The following is a 22,176-nucleotide window of genomic DNA, read 5'->3' as shown; positions in this document are numbered from 1 at the left end:
ATTGACTTATAGGTGGAAGAGTGGTAAGGGTAGGCAATGGGGGTCAAGTGACTTGCCCAGGGTCACACAGCTGGGAAGTGTCTGAGGCCGGATTTGAACCTAGGACCTCTGGTCTCTAGGCTTGGCTCTCAATCCACTGAGCTACCCAGCTGCCCCCCACATTGCTTTTTATTTAATTTGTATGTGTATGTATATGATTGCCAAGCCCTTTGCAGGGCTACATCCACTTTGATGTCCATCTGGCAGTCGACACTCACATGTGGCTCTAAGAAACTATAGTATGCATAGTGGTCACACTCTGTTAAGCCATTTTAGCAGATGGGCTAAACCAGGTTGAGGATCACTAATGGGCCACATACATATCAGTGAGTTAGGAAGGTGTCTCACTCAAGTATGCAAAAACTTCCCCTGGTAGAATGGGCAGATGTGAACGATTTGTTCTAATGGCCATGAAGGTGGTTGAAGCATATATTAAATAGGTTTAGAGCTTGGTCAGAAATAAAAGATGCCAAAATCATCCACTGAGTCCTGGACCATTACCAGTCAGTCTAACTTTTGTCTTGCCACTGGACTTTGATGACTCTGGAAGAGAGAGTAGGGCTGATAATTTTGTGTAACTAACTCTGCCTCACTTAAATCTAATTCATGCACAAGATATCCTATGATGTCATTGGTCCTCTTCAAAGATGAAGGACAAATAGTGACAATGTGCATGCTTCCCTGCCCTGCTCAAGTAGAATATATGCCTCCATAGGTCAGGGTTTATTTTATGTCCAGACCTTTTTTTTTAAAAAAATAAAATAAAATGATCTGCGATTTTGCTAATACAGCAAACTCTGTCATTTATAGTTTTCAAACATTGCCTCGGCACTTATGGGTTAAATATCCTAATCGTGACTATGAGACCAAATGTGGCAAGAGGCAGGACTTGAATCTTGGACCTCCCTACATTATATCATGTTGCTTCTCACGTTATACGTGGTAGGCTCTTAAGTGCTTATTGGATTGAATTCAATTGTAACTGCACTGTCATATCTCTCATAACCTCTAATACTTAACTTTGTACTTACAGGTACATATAGTAGTGATTATTCAATTCATATTTGTTGAATGGATGAATAGATGGATAAATGAATGAAGTATGAAACTTGGGCACATCCTAGAATGGCATCTGAAAAGACAAGTGAGACCATTCATTTTCCTTGCTAATATTCAATTTGAGAGAGGTCAGTAAATAAAATACCATAATACCTTTTCAAATGATTGATCTATGAACATAATAAAAATCCATAACTTCTGCCCCCCAAATACCAAGGAAGAGACTCTATGCCTTCGAAATTGTGTATGTGTGTGTGTATATAACAAGTGCACATACATGTGTGTACCTACTTTTTCAATTCTATCTCTATTGGCAGAGTAGTAAAGCAGAAATATTTAGTAGCTTTATAATAACTTGGGGTAGATGGTGTGAAATCTTTGGGCTGAGAAATAGAATTAAACTGATGGTTAAGAGATCTGATTTTAAGCCCAGTTCTGCTGCTAACAAGCTGTATGACATTAGGGAAATCATTTTGTCTCTTCAGTCTCAGTTTCCTTATCTGTAAAGTAAAGGTGTTCAAATCAGTGATCTGAAAAGTTCCTTCTAGTATTGCTATCCTATGATTCTCAAACACTGCATGTCTCAGAAAAAAATTTATTAGAATTATAGATGATGCAGCCTGACAATTTTGACATTGGTATCTTTTTCTGAAATGCTGTTGGCACCTTTACATTGTAACCCTTTCCTGAGCTGACATTAAGATGCACTAAGAAAACTGGAAAGGCTTTAAAAAAACCCAAGAAGGATTATATTTACACTAATCCAAAAGGGTCAGCCTGGTTATGAAGAAAAAAAGAGACCAGAGAGAGGGCTCCATAATAATGTCTACCTGGTCCTCCAGGGTTTTGTCAGAGTTTACTGTTATTTTTTAATCAGGCAAAATAATAAAAACTAGCCCATTTAGTTTATCAGGATAGAGCAAATATCATCATATGGCCAGTGAAGAGGATGCAAATGGTTTTGGGAGAATGCTTTCCCAAATGGTACAGAGATCATATTTATAGGACAGTGGACTTCATCCTTTTCTATCTCAGATGCCTTCATCAAGAATTGGCCATTTAACATTAATATATTGCTGGTGGAGTTATGAATTGATCCAACCATTCTGGATGGCAATTTGGAACTATGCCCAAAGGGCGCTGAAAGACTGTGTGCCCTTTGATCCAGCCATACCACTGCTAGGTTTATACCCCAAAAAGATAATAAGGAAAAAGACTTGTACAAAAATATTTATAGCTGCGCTCTCTGTGGTGGCAAAAAAAATTGGAAAATGAGAACATGCCCTTCGATTGGGGAATGATTGAACAAACGGTGGTATCTGCTGGTGATGAATTACTATTGTGCTCAAAGGAATAATGAACTGGAGGAATTCCAGGTGAACTGGAAAGACCTCCAGGAACTGTTGCAGAGTGAAAGGAGCAGAGCCAGAAGAACATTGTACACAGAGACAGATACACTGTGGTACAATCGAATGTAATGGACTTCTGTACTAGCAGCAGTACAATCCTGAGGGACTTATGAGAAAGAACACCTTCCACATCCAGAGAAAGAAGTATGGGAGTAGAAACACAGAAGAAAAACAATTGCCTGATCACATGGGTTGATGGGGATATGATTGGGGATGTAGACTCTAAATGAGCACCTTAATGTAAATATTAATAATATGGAAATAGGTCATAATCAATGACACATGCAAAACTCAGTGGAACTGCACATTGGCATTGGGAGAGGGTAGGGGAAGGTGAGGGAAAGAACATGAATCTTATAACCATGGAAAAATATTCTAAATTAATTAATTAAATAAAATTTCCAAATTGAAGAAAAAAATTGGCCATTTGATGTAATGTATGTAGTTAGATACTGAAGATCACCAGGTGAAATAAGATACTGAACAGTGAGGTCCTTTCTCAAGCTGAACTATCAAGTGTTCAAACTTTGAAAGGTCAACTCTGGTGGATTGCTCACTTTGTTTGAATGCCATACATACATTTGCCTAAAAGACTGCTTTATGGAGAACTCATGCAAGGCAAATACTCTCATGGAGGTCAGAAGAAGTGAGAGAAGGACACTCTCAAGGTCTCTCTGAAGAATTTTAGTGTTGATTTTAAGCACTGGCATAGGATCATCCTAAATGGCATCCCCACATCAAGAAAGCACTAAATAATTATGAGCAAAACAGAATTTTAGTAGCTCAAAAGAAACATAAGATGTGCAAGTTAGAGATAAAATTGCATCCCAAATATTCATCCCAATGCCCGACCTGTGTAGAGCCTTTTGAGCTCATATTACTCTGATCAGCCACAATTGGAAACAACTATGTACTCAACCCAGTCTAGCGGCATTATTTTGGTCCTCTTTGAATGTGAAGGACAGCAGTAACTGGTCAATTAGTCATTTGATGTAACGGACCTGCTATGTAAAAGACTGTAAAAGATCTAGCCTGGGCCCATGAATTCATATTACAAAATGCAGAGGGTAAATAACCACAAATTCTGTCTTTTTTCTTAGAATCCCATGTTTGTTCTTTTTTTATTTTTTTTAAAACTCTTACCTTCTATCTTAGAATTAATATTATGTATTGACCTAAGGTAGAAGAGTGGTAAGATCTAGGCAATGGTGATTAAGTGACTTGCCCTGGATCACATAGCTAGGAAGTATCTGTGGTCAGATATAAGTCCAGACCTGGTTTTCCATCTACTGATCCACCTAGTTGCCCCCACATGTTTGCTCTTTAAAAGGGTTCCATTCAAACACAGAAGAAAAACAACCGCTTGAACACATGGGTTGATGTGGACATAATTGGGGATGTAGACTCGAAATGACCACACCAATGCAACTATCAATAATATGTAAATAAGTCTTGATTGATCACACATGTTAAAACCAGTGGAAATGTGCATTGGATATGGATATGGATATGGGTGAAGGGGAAAGTAAAAACATGAATCATGTAACCATGGAAAATTTTTCTAAAAAATAAAATAAAATAAAAGCCATTCTAGTCAGGCTTAGCAGGGATAAATTCATTACTGTTTAAAAAAAATCTAACTAAAATTACCAAAAACATAAAGGCTGATTATTTGTAGGACAGAATTGTGACAATGGATTAAGTTATTAATTTTAATCCTTTCCTGAAAATGGACATAATATTTATCAATATAACACCCAGTGCTGCCTAACTTATCAAAATATAATCATATTACTGTAAAAAAATAAAAAATTAAAAGGGTTCCATTCAGCCGAATCAGGAGAAGTATGTTGTATGCAGAGACTAATACACTGTGGCACAATCTAATGTAATGGACTTCTCTACTAGCAGCAATACAATGATCCAGGACAATTCTGAGAGACTTATGAGAAAGAGTGCTATCTGCACCTAGGGAAAGAACTGTGGGAGCAGAAACACAGAAGAAGAACATATGATCGATCACATCATTTGATGGGTATATGATTGGGGATCTTGACTTTAAATGATCTTTCTATTGCAAATAGTAATAATAGGGAAATGGGTTTTGAACAATGATTCTTGTAAAACCCAGTGGAATTGCTCATCAGCTACAGGAAGGGAGAGGGAGGAAGAAATGAACATGAATCATGTAACCATAGGAGAAAAATTCTAAATTAATAAATTAAATAGATAGATAAATAACATAAAAATCTAAAAAAAAAAGGGAGCTCCATTCAGGACTATAAAGAGAAAAGGTTTTCTGAATGTTGGTGCTCTGGAGAGAGAGGTAACTTTCCAATGATCAATTTCAATCACAAAATAATAAATTTAGCACTGGAAGAGGTTTCAGAGGTTATCTCGTCTAACCTTATTTTACAAATGACAAAACTGAAGCCAAAAGTGGTTTAGTGATTTATCCCAAGTTATATATTCGAAGGAAGTTTTCTGATATTGAGGTCTGACTAATATTTCAAATGTGCAGAGACAAATATAAGAGATGAGGGCTAACCTAAGCATCAGAAAATCCTACCTCTGACTTATATTAGCTATTAGAAGATGGACAAGTCACCTAATTTCTCAGTGCCCCAAGCAATTCTATAAGACTAAGTAACAGATAAGTTTCTGATCTGCATCTGCAGAGGGAATTTCTATACTGAGTTCCCTACACTGTTAAAAATCACATCGTAATGGGAAAAAATGTTGCAAAGGCTATAAATTCTGGCTTAACCATATATAGTGCTAGACAAGGTTCAGGGCAATTTTCTATAGCAAGTTATCATTATCTTCCTTCTTTTCTTCTCAAGTGGCAGATTTTGAGAGAATTTGATTCAGTTCAGGGTTGGCAGAATTTCTCAAAGCCAAAGGTAGCTGAAGATAGCAAGGAGATGAGGAGTCGCATTGTATAGTAGATAGCATGTTAGACTTGGAGTCTGGAAAACATGAGTTCAAATTTTGACTTAGATACTTACTAGCTATGTGTGACTTCTGGGCCTTGGTTTCCTCATCTGCAAAAGAAGCGATTGACTTGAAAACCTCTAAAGGCTCTTTTTCATCTATCTCTATGACCCTCTGATGCTATAAATGAGTCTTCAGATCTGTTTACTTGTCTATATATCTTGTTTTGATGTTATTGGAAGAATGTCACAGATCTGATTGCCTGAAATTTCATAACCCTTGAAAATGCTAAGTATTTCATAGTGGCAAATTGACTTTGTCTTGTTATTTCACTTTGACATTTTAAAAGATTCCAATTATCTTGTTACCTCATAGGAATGAGGTTAGCGGAAGCATGATGAACTAGTGGGAGCACTCTGCATAGACGAATCATCTGAATAGAAAATGGAGAAGAATATGTCTGTAGTGCAAGAACTAAATAAACTAAAGGAGCTTAATTAAAGCTCTAAGAGAGGAGCATATTGAATCCCTATTTGTAAGTGAACTTTAATGTGAATCATGAACATAGAGACACTAAACTTCTTTTCGAATTAGGCGTTGGGTTTCATTGCAATTAAAATGCTTCCAACACATTTTAATTGCTTTTCTATACAAGAACATTATTCTTGCATAGGTTCAGACTGATGATTCATTGATTTGAAAAGAACAACAAAATAATCATTAACGAGTTGGGAGTGAGGGGGCTGATGAGTTGGTGTAAAATGTTATTTATGATAAAGTCTTCTCTAGAATGAATGCATGGAAAGGGATGGACTCCCCAAACGTCGTTTATTTCCACATCCCCTGACCTTTGCTGTGAGAAGCAGAGTCATGAATCAGTTATGAACGGTCATCACTGAACAATGAAAATAAATGATGCATGAATTTATTTGTACATCTGGATAATAATGCTATAAATATGGAGACACGTTCTGGCTGAATCCCAATCAACTCTTGGAATGAACTGGAATTTGGCACAACTTGACTGGAATCTTGCAGTGAAATAAGGGTGTTGTTTGCAGGTTTTCAAAAAATGCACTGTTGGCCATTTGTTTATTTCATTTAATGTTTTACATAATAGTCTATCCAATAACTTTTTTTTTTCCAGGATATGCTATTGTTGTACGTTCTCTTTGGGTTCTCTCTACCTTCCCTAAGGAATACACTGTGATACTCTTCTCTCCAAGTATCATCAATGTTAAAAATAAACATGCATTTGTATATGTTGACCCTAATGGCTGCCATCAAAGAGTTATGGTAATAGGAAAGCATATATAGAGTTATTTCTTTATAAAAATAATAATTATTAATTTAATGGTGGGGTAGGAGTGGGGAAAGCTAAGTGATTTCACTCATGTGTGGAATTGCTAATGTTTTTAAAAACTCCTTGCAATGATAGTTGAAATATATAGAAAATATTCTAAACTTACAAACCATCACCTAAAACAAATAATCAAATATAAAATTTTAACTAATTAATTAGTTGATTAGTAACATTAAAGTTCTGCAATGTCTCTTCAAACATAAAATTAGAAATAAAATCTAACATTAAATCCTTAGAATTTAATAAAATGAGATTAAAAAGAATTACAACCAAAAAAAAACCACACCAAACACATGTTTGCTTAGCTAATAAATATATCACCCTTAGATTTTCTTCTTCTTTGTTAATATGATTGTAGCCAATGTATATATAATTCTAGTTTGGCTTAGTTTTGCATAATTCTCCATATATTCTTCTTTGTGTCAATGAATTACAAGTTTGAAGATTGGGAGGGAACCTTTTCAGTCATCTGGTCCAAACTTACCTTGCAAAAGATCTGTACCAGAAGACATCCAACAGACACTTATCTCACCTTTTCCTGAACACCTCCAACAAGGAGGGAAAGAGAATCAAATTTAGTTCTCACCAGGGCAAGGAGGTATGTATTTTTGAGTTAATCTCAATTATAATCTTCGTCTAAACAGTGGATGGATTTGGAATGACAGTTCATATTAACTTCCCACTCTTCCTCAAACCATTCATTCTGATCTAAATTTCTTACCTCCTTCCCCTTAGCCTATAGTTCCTCCTCCCAGAGAAAAACTTTGTAAAAACATATTCAATGGTGAAGCTCAAGATGCCTTTAAACATTGACACATTAACTTAGAGATTTGGAAGAAAACTCCAATTATCAAATCCTTTTTCTACCTATAAGAAATTCATATCTGAAATGGCCAATTAACTCTGTGTGTGTCTTATTTTTAAAGGCTCCTAAGAAAGACTATCTTGCACTTTTAATAATCTATTTCTCGGGCCAGCTAGGTGGTGCAGTGGATAGAATGCCAGGCCTGGAGACAGGAAAATCTGAATTCAAATCTGGTATCAAGACATTTACTAGCTATGTGACCCTGTGCTAGTCACTTAACCCTATTTGTCTCAGTTTCCACATCTGTAAAATTATCTAGAGAAGGAAATGGCAAATCATTCCAGTAACTTTGCCAAGAAAATCCCAGATGGTGTCACAAAGAGTCAGACATGACCAAGCAACAATAATCTATTTCAGGATTTATGAATCATAACAACAATAATTTCTTAATATCAGTTTTTAGTCCTTTATGATAAGGATTTGTGACTTTCTTCTTAAAACTATGCTATACTAAGTAGAAAACTTTTGCTACTTATCATCTTCAGAACCATAAATAGGTTGGGGAGACCAGGGTTTTGCCCATGATGCCAAAATTTAGAGTATAAGATAATTACTGTAATAATTAATTTTCTCTCCCTCTCAATTTTATTTTTGTTGAATATCTCTTATATTTTTGCATAATGAATGGCAATGTTTATTTCAAGGTATATTTTTACTATCTATCCTGAGTATATTGCTGCCTTAGGCACTAAAATTTATAGAAATTAAGAATCTTAGACTGGAGAAAAAAAAAAGATATTCCTTTCTTTTGAAAACACACACACCACATACACACACACTAATACAAAGCCTTATATTGTCCAGGTTCTTTAAATTCAATGTTTTTCATCTTAAATTGATTGCATTGTGGCCAATTATCCCTACTAGATTATGGAGTCTAGAATGGAACCCACACTTGGAAACACCCAGACTCTGTTGTGGAATCCTATTTAATTTGTGGGTTCATTTGCTAGAAAGCAGCATGTAGCACCTGAAATCTCAATCAATGTATTTAGCTTTGTCCTGATAAGCATACTGCCTTACTTCAGCCTATCTTGAACTTTATGCCCTTTTCCATAAACATGTTTTCAACTTATCAAGATCATTTTGAATTTTAGTCCTGCCTACTATGGAAGTCAATTAACATTGTTGGCAAATAATGGCTATGCTCACCATTTTAGAATCCAAGTGATGGGTCAAATCTCCATGAAAACGGAATTTTTTATAACCTTACTCATTTTATATGGCTCCCTCTTAAGGGGCCATCCTGAATTAACCCTGCAGAGGCATAGTTGAGATAAGACTATCTCCGTCTGTGTATATTTGTCAGAAGAGACAGACCCAAAAACCTTTTTTAAGTTAAAATACGACATATGGAATAATCCTTTCATTATCTACTGTATTTGCCATTTCTATGAATGAATGTAGTATCTTTGTCATAAATATATGTTTCAGAAAGCAGAAGGATGATTTAACCCCTAGCACTTGTATCCTATTTAGTCAACATGATCACATATTTTTTCCTCAATTATCTTCTTTTTACCTTCCATTCCCCTTCCCTGCTATATTAAATAAATTTCTTATGTACTTAAAGAAGAACTTGATTGACGTTCAGGCTCCCTTAGCCAGAAGAGACCCAAATCCATCCTCCTATTTGAGTAATATGCCATAAACTGCTAACAGATATTTTAGATTTGGGGGTGGAGGACCTTATTATTCATGATAACTGACTGGCATTGTCATGAATTGGTAATGAGGACACTACTATCAAAGAGGGATCAGGTCCAAAGCCCTCAAATCGCTATGAAATACAGTATTCTGTTTACACACTGTAACCTCATCCTTCTAACAGGAACTCAAATGGGAGGCTTAGTTTTCTCGTTATAGCTGCAACGATAGTCCTTGGTCTCCTGATCTCCTTCCAACAGCAAACTGACCTGAATGGTCAGAGGGAGTTGGTTAGACTAGAAGGGGGTTTGAAAAGTAATGAAAATAGACAAAAAGAGAGAAGATGACCAAATCTACCAACTGAAAAACAAATTTTCAGTAAAAATAGCCCGTCAACATTTTATGAGCTTAGTGGCATATAAAACACTCCGTAAAAATAATTTGCATTCTCTGATTATATATGTCAGATCTCTAAATATCACAATCATGTTATTTTGCTAAAGATATCCTGATGGTGGATCTGTAGATGATTTACATAAATGAGGCATTTGCATAAATTAAATTAACAAGTATAAATACATGCTTATAAAATGCTGATACTACTTACTACCCTCATAAAAATAAATTATGAGGGATGACATATGATAGGACATGCGGTTTCTGGGTAATCATTGCATGCCCCTGACGCATGTTTGGCATTTTGTTGCCAAGAGAAGGGGGGAGTTAACTCAAATGAGTGCATTCCTAAGAATGCTATTCTGCATGGCAAGTTGTATAACTGACTTGGCTTCCTCTTCCATAAGTCTTGGTCCTATCAGAGGTTTATAGACCATTGAAAATGCTATCTCTATGATTAAGTAAAGAGTTCTTAACCTTTTGTTTGTGTGTAGTGAACCCTTTTGTCTGTATGATGAAGCTTATGGACCTCTTCTCAGAATATTTTTAAATGATTGAAAGAAAAAGTTAATGAAAATAAAGATGCAATTTTTTCCTCTGCAACTTTGTGGACTCCTTGAAATATATTCATGGACCCTAGGTTAAGAACCCTTACTCTAAAGGCACCAGGTCTCTAGAATTAAGTAGCTTTTACTATAAGCTATTTGGTTGTCTGTAAATAGTAATGCCGAAAGAGAAAATATATTATGCATCATGCCCAAAAGATAAACTGCTAAGTTTTTGACCTCTCCATCAGACCTCTGGGTAGTCAGTAGTAAAGTGAAGGGGGAGAAGGAAATACATTTTTCAAAATTTTTTTTTCAAATTTAAGAATTTTTTTTCAAATTTAAGAATATTTAAGAATTTTAAGAATAGAAGCAATATAGTACCTACTATGAACTAGACACTTTGCTAAGCACTTTATGAATATCTCATTTAATCCCTATGTCTGTCCTGGGAGGTAGGCATTGTTATTATTCCTATTTTATAACTGAGGAAACTGAGGTAACTAGAAATTAAGTGACTTGCTAGAGTTAGCCAGTAACTATCTAAGACTGAATGTGAACTCATCTTCTTGACTTCAGGCCCAGTGCTCTCTCCACTGAACCCCTGGATGCCTCAAAGTGAACTGCATGAGGTTATGTTATTGTTCCTAGCTAGTCTATCTAAGACTGGTCAGTAGGAGAATAAATTCCCTTTGTAGGCTAGTCTGGTAGGAGGTTGGAAAGAAGAGTTGTTTAAGGATGCAGGATACAGTAGAGTTTGGGAATTATGAATTTTATTCATTATTGTTCTCCTTGTCCCTATGATCAGAAGGAATAATAATAATAATGATAGCTTAAATATATATAGCACTGTGCTAGGTAATTTATAAATATTATCTCATTTGATCCTCATGATAACCATGGTAGGTAGGTCACATTATTACTCCTATTTTATAGATGAGGAACCTGAGGCAAATAGAAGTTAAATGATTTACCCAGGGTCCCACAGCTAGTAGGTGTCTGAGAGTTTTTTCCTTCAGATTACATGCTGGTACAATTTTTAATAATCATTTTCTGACATTTTGCCATTCATGTTCTCTTCTTCCCCTTCTTCCCCCTTCTCCAAATGGCAGGTAAAATGATATAAGTTGTACATGCTTTATTATACAGTACGTATTTCCATGTTCATCATATTGTTAAAGGAAACATATTGCTTACACTAGGGAAAAATTTATGTAGGAAATAAGGTGAAGAAGAATGACATGCTTCAACCTGCATTCAAACAATTAGTTCCTTCTACAGCAATAGATAGCTGTTTTTGTCAGGTATCTTGGAGTTGTCTTGGATCCTTGCATTACTAATAATCATTAAGTCATTCATAGTTGATCATCATACTTTATTGCTATTACTGTGTACAACATTCTCCTAGTTCTGCTCACTTCTCTTTGTATCATTTCATATGTCTTTCTAAGTTTTTTGTGATCAACTTGTTTGTCATTTCTTATGGGACAATAGTATTCTATTATAACATACCACAACTTGTTCCACCATTCCCCAATTGATGGACATTCCTTAAGTTCCCAGTTCTTTGACCCCATGAAATGAGATGTTATAAATATTTCTGTTCAAGTTAAGTCCTTTTCTCCTATATTTTATCTCTTTGGGTTATAGATCTAGTAGTTGAACTGTTGGGTGAAAGAAAACCCACAATCTGATGGCCTTTTGTACATGGTTCTAAATTGCTCTCCAGAATGGCTGCATCAGTTCTCAGTTTCATTGTGTATTAATTAGTGTTTCAATTTTTTCACATCCCATCTAATATTTATCATTTTCCTTTTTTGTCATATTAGTCAGTCTGATAGTAGATTCTGTTACAACTCTTTATCTTTACTCTGTGTGTTTTCCTACTTTAAATGTGTTTCCTATAGACAGCAAGTTTGGGGATTCTGGTTTTTAATTCACTCTGCTATCTTTTACCATTTTATGGGTGACTTCATCCCATTGACATTCATGGTTATGATTACTAACTTTGTGTTTCCCTCCATCTTATTTCCCCTCTGTTTATGTATCTCTTTCTCTCCTTTAAGCCTTTTGCTTTTCATAAATATTTTGTTTCTAACTCCTGATGAACTCAGATCTTCCTGACTTTAGGCCTAGCACCCAAACACAACTATAAAATTGCATTCTTACCATACTCACTACCTGATCTTCTAGAGATTATAAGAATAAGTGGAATGGGAGAAGGGGACAGGAGTGTATTGGAGCAGACCCAGGCTGGCTTTTGAGAAGTGATTGTTAAATCTTTAGTGTGAAACTTACACTTTAGAAATTGGCAAACTTCAAATGAAAGCTTGATTGCTTTGATTGTCTAATCTTTGGAAGATAATGGAAAAAATGTTAAATAAGTCAGACTAAACTTAGAAGTATGTCAAGTGCACTTAAAAAACTAGTTGTTAAATATTTATTAGCATACCCCTGGAGAAGATTGAGTGAAATTTGGCTTGCAAGTTCTCAGTTAACCAACTCTGCTTGATAACTAAAATTATTCTCTCACAAGTCATTGATAACCTCTTAGTAGTTTAGTATATAAGGCTTTTTTGAGTTCTCATAATCTCTAATCTTTTTGGAGTATTTAACCACACTTTCTTCCTGGATATTCACTTTCTTGATTTCTATGAAACTGACTTTTCTGGTTTATCTTCCTATTTACTTGGTTTCCTTTTTTTGGGGTCTTTTGTCTTCTGTATCCTAAGGTTCTGGCCTGTGTCTTTTGCTCTTCTCTCATTACACTCGCTCTTATTGGTCTCATACACTTCCCTTGTGTACAGTTATTACTTTTAACCAGATGACTCCTAAAAAGGTATCTTTATCCTTAAGTTCTTTCTTTAGCTCCACTATCCCATCTCAAACTGTCATTTGACTATTTCTGACTATATGTCACAGCACCCCAATATTATTTCCAAAAATTAAAGGACTTCCTCTGCTTCTTTACAGTTTATCCATAAATGCTGAGGATCTCTCTTTCTCTCTCTCTGTCTCTCTCTGTCTATCTCTGTGTATGTATGTCTCTCTGTCTCCCTCTCCATCCTTTCTTTCTCTCCCCTCTTTTCTCTCTCCTTTTACTCTGTTTCTCCTCTGTCTCTGTCTCTGTCTCTCTCTCAAGATGCCAAATCTCATTGATTCTTGCCTTATAACATCTTTCTCAGTTGTCTCCATCTCTCTCCATTTACAATGCTGCCATATTAGTATCTTAATTCAGTCTATTATCCTCTCTCATCAAGACTCATAGAATGGTTTCCTTACTGCTCAACCTGCCTTTAATCTCTCATCTCTCCAATCTATTCTTCAAAATGCATGTGACACACCTTAACCTGACATTTATAATTTATCTTTAACCTGCCTTTCTGGCCTTATTATTTCCTTTTAACAAAAAAAAATTTTAAAAGACAATCCTTGCCGTAAAGAGTCTGTACTCCAAAGAATTGACCTCAAAATCAGAAAGACCTGGATTCAAGTCCTGTCTCTGGTGGCTCCTGGATATGTAACCCCTGAGAAGTCACTTATCCTTTCTTTGAATTTAGACAACTATAAAACTGCAGAAAAGGAGCCAAGTTGTATTGATAGAGGGGGTTTCCTAACCTGGGAGGGGGATGGGAGAAGGTATCTTTGTGGGGGGCATGTTGAAGAAAGTCTAGGGGGTCTGGAGAGGTGCTCAAACCATCTTTCCTCCCATTTCTTTTATCCTTCACACCTAGCACAGTTCCTTACACACATAGTAGGCATTGAATAAATGTTTCTTGGATTTTTGTTGTTTCGTCTATTGCTTCTCTAGCAAGGACAGATGCCATTGAAGTTATTGGTATGCAGATTAAAGTTTGATTCTAAGGCCAGGAGCTTGCATCTCCAGACTTTTAATATTCAAGTTTCTCTAAGGAGTTCCCATTTTTCCCTTGCTCATAATTCTGTGAAATGTCACTCTTTTAGAATGAAGTGTTCTTTCTTTAAAAATAACCTTTATTCTGTTGAAATTTTTTGGGGGTTGTTGAAAGTTCAATTATTGCCTTCAATTGTGCTTTAAATAAAATGCTTAGCTTTTATTCTTTAAAAAAAAACATCGGTAAAATTTTTATCTTTCCTCTTGGGCTTGGACCAACCAAAATATTTCTCTTCTCTCATTAACTTCCTCTGCAAGCTTTTAAAAACTATAGCTTGTAAGATTGGAGGTTTATAAACCAACTTTTGATCTTTTCCAATCTTCCATGTCATGCACGGGTTCCCCCCAGTGTCTAAATGTAGTAATAAATGAATGGATGAAAAAGTTTTTTATCAAGTGCTTACTAAGTACCAGACCCTGTTACTATGCACTAAGGATAGAACTATAATAAGCTAAGACAGTTCCTAACCTCAAGAAGCTTATGTTCTAATATGAGAGGACAACTCAAATAGAAAAATAATAGCTGGGGAAGGTCTTTTTAGTCTGGGAAGTCACGAGATTGGTGAATATTGCCAAAGGTTAATCAGTTCATATGCCATTTCAATGAAGAATGATAATAATCATTTGATGACTATTCCTAGAGCAAGAAGTAGGGGTTGGAGAAAGAGCAAACCATGGCAGCATGGAAGGAAAATGGCCAGGCTACATCATGTGAGATGTGATGAACACCCATCAATCAGAGCAACTGCCCCAGAACAGAAACTGGAGGTGCTAATTGGAAGTTAAAGGTGGAGTGATGATAGCAAACTCAGGTGGTAGGGAGCCATAGAAGGAAGGTACAGCATAGTTAGGTTTGGGGCCATCTAGATATGATAAATTCATACCAGTCAGAAAAGCATGGTCCCAGGATGAAAGAAACTAGTCCATGCTTCCCACAGTAGGATTTGGAGCCAGCCACTAAAGTGATGTGATTTACAGAACTCCACCAAACTGTTTTTCCTGAAATATGCTTAGGCAAGACCATGCTTAGGAAAATCAGCAAGGCTACTCTTACTTATCCAGATATGTCACTTGGCATGTTTCCTTGCTGGTCCATACTGATCTCTTCGAAATTACTGGATTAAAAGATATAATCTCAGATATTCCACTGGTCATGTGGCATCTCCATTAGGAGTAATGTTTTGCTGATCTGTTGACTACTTAGAACATTATATTAACTGAGTTTTGCTCCATTGATTTTGTGGAATTCTTGCTGGTAATGACCACATTCTCTGTTCAGTGGCTACTGCTCCTTTTTTTTTTAAAACTGGTTTATAGGGTTCTCTCTTTAGGGCCACTCACCAGCCTTCTTAGTTTTAGTCTATAAGAGTCAAGTGTTTGGAACCCCTCCCAAATGAGGGCAAGTTGACCTCTATCATATCATTGTCACCACTTCCAGATCACAAAAGTCATTGTAATTCAAGTTAAGATTAAGATTTTCCTTATAAATGACTTTCTAATTTGGGATTAGATATTCTGCAAACCTTGTCCAATTTATCATGCAAATAAAAATGAGCCAGAACAAAAGATAAACTGAAGAGCCAAGGTCCTATTCTCCAAATTTGTCTTTGCCTTTATTATATGTATCTGGGATCTATAAAGCCCAGTTGTTTTTTTAAATTAAGTTTATTTAATTAATTAATTTAGAATATTTTTCCATGGTTACATGATTCATGTTCTTTTCCTCCCCTCCTCCCAACCCCTCCCATAGCCAACGAGCAATTCCACTGGGTTTTATGTGTGCCACTGATCAAGACCTAGTTCCATATTATTAATATTTGCATTAAGGTGATTGCTTAGAGTCTATATCCCCAATCATATCCCCATCAAACCATGTGATCAAGCAGTTGTTTTTCTTCTATGTTTCTACTCCCACAGTTCTTTCTCTGGATGTGGATAGCGTTCTTTCTCATAAGTCCCTCAGAATTGTCCTGGATCATTGCATTGCTGCTAGTCCATTACATTCCATTGTGTCAGTGTATCTGTTTCTATGTATAAGGTTCTCCTGGTTCTGTTCCTTTCACTTTGCATCAATTCCTGGAGGTCGTTCTAGTTCACATGGAATTCCTTCAGTTCATTATTCCTTTGAGCATAATAATATTCCATCACCAACAGATAGCACAATTTTTTCAGCCATTCCCCAATCAAAGGGCATCCCCTCATTTTCCAATTTTTTTTGCCACCAGAAAGAGTGCAAGCCCAGTGTTTTGGGCACCCTAGTTTAGCTGGAAAATCTTCACTATTTGCCTTCAGGTATAGTGACATCATTTATCAGAGAATTCTGGAGTTATGTGAGACAAGAGGGCTAAATTGACTAATGCCTAATATACTTTAAGGTTTCCAATGTGTCATCTCTATGTAAGGAAGCTAAGAAAAAGAAACACTTTTAGGACACACAGAGGTATAACCTCAAGCAAAGGGACTCAAATGTCACTTTCTATGGAACCTTATCTGATTGTCCCAAACAGAAATTATCTCTTTCTCTGCTCTGTGTCATGCTGAAATAACTACATAGCACCTATCATATACTGCCTTATGTTCCAATTATTTTGAAACTTTTCTTCTGGGCTTCATGGGGTTTGAAACCCCATGGATTGAATCACTTTTTTGTTGTTATTGTTATCAATCAATAAGTATTTATTATTTTTAAATTTTTATTTGTTTGTTGCATTAAAATGCCTAGTTAACTAAAAGGTCAATAAGTAGCACTGGGACAATCACTAGGAATACAAAATAAAAAGAGAGTTCCTGCCTTCAAGTAGTTTACATCCCAAGGTGGGAAAATAATATAGACCTAAATAGATATCTACAAGATATTCCGTAGAAAGGAAGGAAGAGGTAGTGTGCTCCTGGTAAGGAGAGGTGGGGAGGGACTTGGCAAAGTCTCTTGTAGAAGGAGGTCCCTGACATGAGTCTTGAATAAGCTAGGTATTCTAAGGGGTAGAAATGAGGAAAGAACATTTTTTAGATTGGAGACAGTTAAAAGGCACAGAAATAGGAGTGCAAGGAATAGCAAGTAGACTACTATGAGTAAACCATAGAGTGTATAGATGGGGAACAATATAAAAGCAGAGAAGCAAGATAGGAAGGGGCCAAATTGTTAAGAGCATTAAATTCCAAAGAGGGGAGCCATTTGATCCTAGAAATCAGACGGAGCCACTGGAATTTATTGAGATGAGGAGTAATAAGGTCAGATCAATGCATTAGGAAAATCACTGGCAGCTGGGCAGAGGATTGGGGAAAGATATAAGGCAGGGAGACTAATCAAAAGTCTATTGTAGTGAGAGAGGAAGATAATTTTGATAATATAACTTCAAAAATGTATGTGGAAAATTGTTATTATATGTAATTGGCAAAAGAAAATATATTTACAAAAAGAAGTCATTTAAAAAATTTAAAAGTCTATTGTAATTATTGTTACCGTTTTTAGTCATGTCCAACTCTTTGTGACCCTATTTTGGAACATTCAGACCAAAGGTGATGAGGACCTGAATTGGGATGGTGCCTGTATGAGGAGAGAGGAGGAGACATATATGAACTATGTTGGGGAGAAAAAATTGCAAGATTTGGCAACTGATTGTGTGTGTGTGTGTGTGTGTGTGTGTGTGTATACATACATATATATTATGATCAAGAATTAGGAGTATCTGGAATTAGCTGTCTCGAGAGATGATGGTTTCTCTTTCCTAGAAGGCCTTCAAGGAGAAAGTGAATGATTCTTTGCTAGATACATTAAAATAGGAATTCATCTAGAATTTGGAATAGATGTCTACTAAAGTCCCATATAACTATTCAAATCAGTGATTCTTTGAGTCAATAATACCAGATTTTGGAAGCTGAGTGTCTGAGAAGATGGCTATAACCTTGGCAGTAATAGGATAATTTGGAAGAGGGGAGAATTTGGTGGGGTGGGGGTGAGTTGAAAATGACATGTTTTAGGAGTTCTAAGTATGAAATATTTCCAAGACATCCAGTTCATAATGTCCAATAAGCAGATTCCTATAAGGGACAGGAACTTGGGGAGAGATTAGAATTAGATATATAGAAATATACATCTGGGAATTGTCTGTATAGATATGACAACTGAACCCAGGAGAGCTGATCAGAACTTTATGTGGCAGAGGATATGGAGAGAAAAGAGAATAGGACTCAGGATACAGCCTTAGGACACAGTGAGTGGCTTTGTCATGGATGAAAATCCAACAGAAGAAAAAACTAAGTAGTAGTGATCTGAGGAAGCCCATATGCTCATTGCCATGTATGAACAAGTTCCATTGATGTCATGTATGAACAAGATACCATGTATGAACAAGATACCATGGATGCCAAAACGATAACTCTGTTCCCCAGCTTCCTGGAAGTCAAAGAGAGATTTGGGGCAAGAGAGAGTACCTGGAGGCCACATTACTCTCTTTAAGACCCACAGGGGTCATTCTTCCTGACTTAGTAGCCAATTCACTTTGTCTTAGTACTTAGTCATGAGGCAGACGGAGGCACTATGGGATATACATGTCTTAGCAAGGAGCTGAAATCTGTTTGAGGACATAAACACATGTACCCATGGGCTCATCTCTATTTCAAGTTAAATTGGAGGTAATAACACTTAGTAGTTACCTGATTCCCACCACCTTCTCTTCAGAACAGAGGGAAATATTGACATGAGATACTATATATAATAGACATTTGGTATATTGATTAATTTTTGCTAACTTGTGTTTTTTCACCATCTCTTATAAAAAATGGTTCTCAAAGAGGAGAAAGAAATATATTTGGAAATGTAGGTGATAGAAAAAGAAATAACAATAAAATTTACTTTTAAAATGGAAACTTTGTTTTAAAAAAAGAAACTTAAAAAAAAACCAAAACCTTACCTTCTATCTCGGAATCAATACTGTGTATTAGTTCCAAGACAGAAGAGTGGTAAGGGCTAGGCAATTGAGGTTAAACGGTTTATCCAGAGTCTCGCAGCTAGAAAGTGTCAGAGGCCACTCTTATCTATTGGGCCGCCTCTCAATCCCCTGAGCCACCTAGCTGCCCTCCCACAAAGAAACTTTTAAAATAGAAAAAAAAAAACCTATCGATATAGCTTTCTCACAGAATTGTGAGACCTATGTGAGATAATGTATATATAGTATTTCATAAACCTTGTAAAGTACTATATCAGTGATGGGCAACCTTTTGAGCTTGGTGTGTCAAAATTTGCCAAAAAAACCAAGCATAACTCATGTGGTGTGTCACTTCAAAGGAAAAAAACATAATTCTGTGATATTTATAGCTTAAATAACAAAAAATATATAATTGTGATATATGACTGTATTTAATAAAACAAAATAGGTAAATTAATATAGGTAGAATTGGCATCTATAGTGCGCAGAGTGTCTACACTACACTACAGCAAATCTTTCATCCTCAGCATGTGGCTCCATGTCATTGAAAATGGCTATGTGTGTCAGCAAAGGTTTGCCATCACCATACTATATGAATGTGAGCAATGGAAATTGTGATGCTGATTCCTTACAATAGAATTTCAGGGAAAAGTTTAAAATCATATAAATTAATTAGGATTTTATTTATTACATTTAATATCAATCACATTAATACCTCATATTGAAAATTTTGCTTGCCCTATTTCAGGTAACCAATAGAGCTTTCTCAAGGGGAAGATTATTAAAGGGTTCTTCTCATTGCTATATTCTGGGCTGAATTCCAAGTTCTCTCTGAAAGTGTCCAAAATCTCTGAAGATATGGATAATGATGAGGATTCAGAGAAACTTGGGAAGACTTACACAAACAGAGTAATGTAAATATTATGAAGAGAATTATATTTGGGATTAAAGTGATAGAAATAAAAAGGCACTAAAAATCAGTGAAACTCAGGTATTTTGCAGTGACCAAATATTGTTCCAGAAAACTGAGGCTGATGACCTCTCCCCTTCTTAGCAGAAATGTGGGGGATTCTAGGGGTGGAATGGGGAATATTCTCTCCAATACAGTTAGTAGCTGTAACAGTTGGTTTTGTTTAAATGGTTTTCTTAGAGGGCAGCTAGGCAGCTCAGTGGATTGAGAGTCAGGCCTAGAGAAGGGAGGTTCTGGGTTCAAACCTGACCTTAGATACTTCCTTGCTGTGTCACCCTGGGCAAGTCACTTAATCCCCTTTGCGTAGCCCTTACTGCTCTTCTTCCTTAGAACTAATACACAGTATTGAATCTAAGATGGAAAGTAAGGTGTTTTTTTTTAAATGTTTTCCTTCAATAAAACTGTTTAAAAGAAAAGAATTGAACTAGAACATCTCAAAGTGCATTCCAGATCATATGTTGTCTGTTTTATATTAAATACATTTGTTATCCTAAATAGGATATGATCATATATGAAAACTGTATATATGAAACACCATGTAACGGAACAAGTGAGCTGGAGTGGAAAGACCTCAGGAAATCTGGGTTCTCATCTTCCTTCTGCTTCTCTTGCTGTGGCCTTGCAACAGGACACTTAATTTTGCTAATTCAGTAACTACCTATCAGATGCCTGCTAGCCTCAGTTTCTCCCCCTGTAAAATGAAGGGGACAGATAAAATGAGTCCTAAAGCTTTAAAGTGTGTTATTCCTTGGGAGAAGACTTCAGAATCTTAGAAGAAAAGAGAGAGAAAGATGGCACAGGAAGAGGGAGAAAGACAAAAATGTGGGGTTACATGTGGTGCCCACAGCCCTTTTAGTACATCAAGTGCCCAGCTATTGACTGACAGGTCCCGAGAGCTCCCTGAGCACTAGAACCTCTCATTAAAACCAAGTAAAGGTTTAAGGGAGACCCATTGGAGGTGGAGGCTTCCTAGTAGTGGCAGCAATAGCAGTGACAGCCAGAACTGGGGGTAGGGGGGAGTTTTCTCCCCTTCATCTCCCTGTGACATCAATCAGAAAGGGCCAGCTTTTGAGCTGAGAAAGAGAGGGTGGGGGAGAAATAAGCAGAAGTAATTTATTCGGGATCTTTGAGAGGATAATAGCCAATTATTTGTTTATAACACTGGTTAAATTTTCATTAGGCAGATTAATGGAATATCATGTACTGTCAACATTGGACTGAGGGGTGGTCTGTAAGAGATAAACGGGCAAACAGGCGCTATGTCTCTCTGAGTAAATTAGTTTTTGCTTTCCTGTTTTTCATATGAAAATGAAAAGGTGGCCAAGGTGGTACATTTTAAAACAGGTCTCAAGATGGGCCAAATCCGTTAACTATGAAAGCTGCTCCCATCATAAATACATTATAATAACTTAGCATCAGGCCTATAATTTTGATTTCATGAAAGTCTGGGATAATGTCGATTTTTAACCTGCTCTCTTAATACATATTTCCTCTTGCTGAAGTTCAACGTGGCTCACGGTGAGGTGAAAGCGTATTACTTTGGGGGGCCTGATTTGTCTGTGTAATGTGTTCAGAATTACAGCTAGTAAGTGCTAGAAGCTCAGTGTTCTTTCTTGTGCATCCTGGTATCATCATTTTGTGGATGGTAGGAGCAGCTTTCTCTGAGTAGTGCCTGTATTATCCCAAGCACACCTCCCTAACCCCACAGGAACAGTTGCTCATTGTTCCATCCTGAAAGCAGACAAGGAGACATGTTCTTGGCATTATGTTCCATAACAAAAGAAAGTCCCTGGAGCATGGGACATGAAATGGTCATGAACATTTGGAGTATGGATTTTTAAAAATATTCAATTTCTATTCTCTGTCTGTTGGAATCTTAACTATCCTTTAACATCCAACTCAAGAGATTACTGGACTTGGAAGGAAGAAGGCCTGGGTTCAAATCCCACCTCTGATACTTAATAGCTATCCTCAGCCTTAGAGTTGTGAGATAAAAACTTAACCAAAGTCTATTGAAGTGTTTTATCATTGGCAAGTAGGATCTTCTCTTCTCTTTTCTCTTCTTCTCTTCTCGTCTCTTCTCTTCTCTTCTCTTCTCTTCTCTTCTCTTC

This window comes from Gracilinanus agilis, chromosome 2 (genome assembly GCF_016433145.1).
Source record: "Gracilinanus agilis isolate LMUSP501 chromosome 2, AgileGrace, whole genome shotgun sequence".
NCBI lineage: Eukaryota > Metazoa > Chordata > Mammalia > Didelphimorphia > Didelphidae > Gracilinanus > Gracilinanus agilis.
The sequence above is the reverse complement of the archived record's forward strand: the minus strand, read 5'-3'. Positions refer to the sequence as shown.